Genomic DNA, 830 nt, shown 5'->3' with positions numbered 1-830 from the left:
AGCATTTGTTCAACTATGTTCATAGCAGAATTATTTGTTATAGCCAGAACCTGAAAACAACCTAGATGCCCCTCAACAGAAGAATGGATAAAGAAAGTGTGGCACATATATACCTTAAAGTACTACTAAATGGTAAAAAACAATGACAGCTTGAATTTTGCATGCAAAGGGATGTAAGAAGAAAACATTACCCTGAGTGAGATAACCCAAACCCAAAAATATAAATATGGTATGCACTCACTCATTAGTGGATTCTAGCCATAAATAAAGGACATTGAGCCTATAATTAGTGAACCTAGAGAAGCTAAATAAAAAGGTGACTCCAAAGAGAATCATATATAGATCCTCCTGGAAATTAGAAGCAGACAAGATTGCCAGACAAAAGTTGGGTGCATGGGGGTGGGAGGTAGAGAGAAGGGGAGAAAAGGAGAGAGAGGGGAGAAGGGGAGGGTTGGTGAGAGCTTGGGGGCGTAGGATGGTTGAGATTAAGGAAGGACTGATATTGGAGCAGGGAAGGAGATATCTTAATTGAGGGAGCCAATTTTGGAGTTGGCAAGAGGCTTGGTTCTGGAGGGTTTACCAGGAGTTCATGGGGATGACCCCAGCTAGAATGCTGGGCAGTGGAGGAGAGGGTAACTGAACTGAACTTGGCCATAGTCAGACTGATATCTATCTTGAATATCACCATAAAACCTTTGTCCTGTGACGGATGGAGACAGAGACAGAGACCCACATTGGAGAATTGGACTGAGCTCCCAAGGTCCATCTGAAGAGTGTAAGGAGGGAGAATATGAGGAAGGAAATCAGGAGCATGAGGAGTTGGTCCACCC

The sequence above is a fragment of the Microtus ochrogaster genome, unplaced genomic scaffold (genome assembly GCF_000317375.1).
Source record: "Microtus ochrogaster isolate Prairie Vole_2 unplaced genomic scaffold, MicOch1.0 UNK138, whole genome shotgun sequence".
NCBI classification, from domain to species: domain Eukaryota; kingdom Metazoa; phylum Chordata; class Mammalia; order Rodentia; family Cricetidae; genus Microtus; species Microtus ochrogaster.
Note: the sequence above shows the minus strand (reverse complement) of the source record.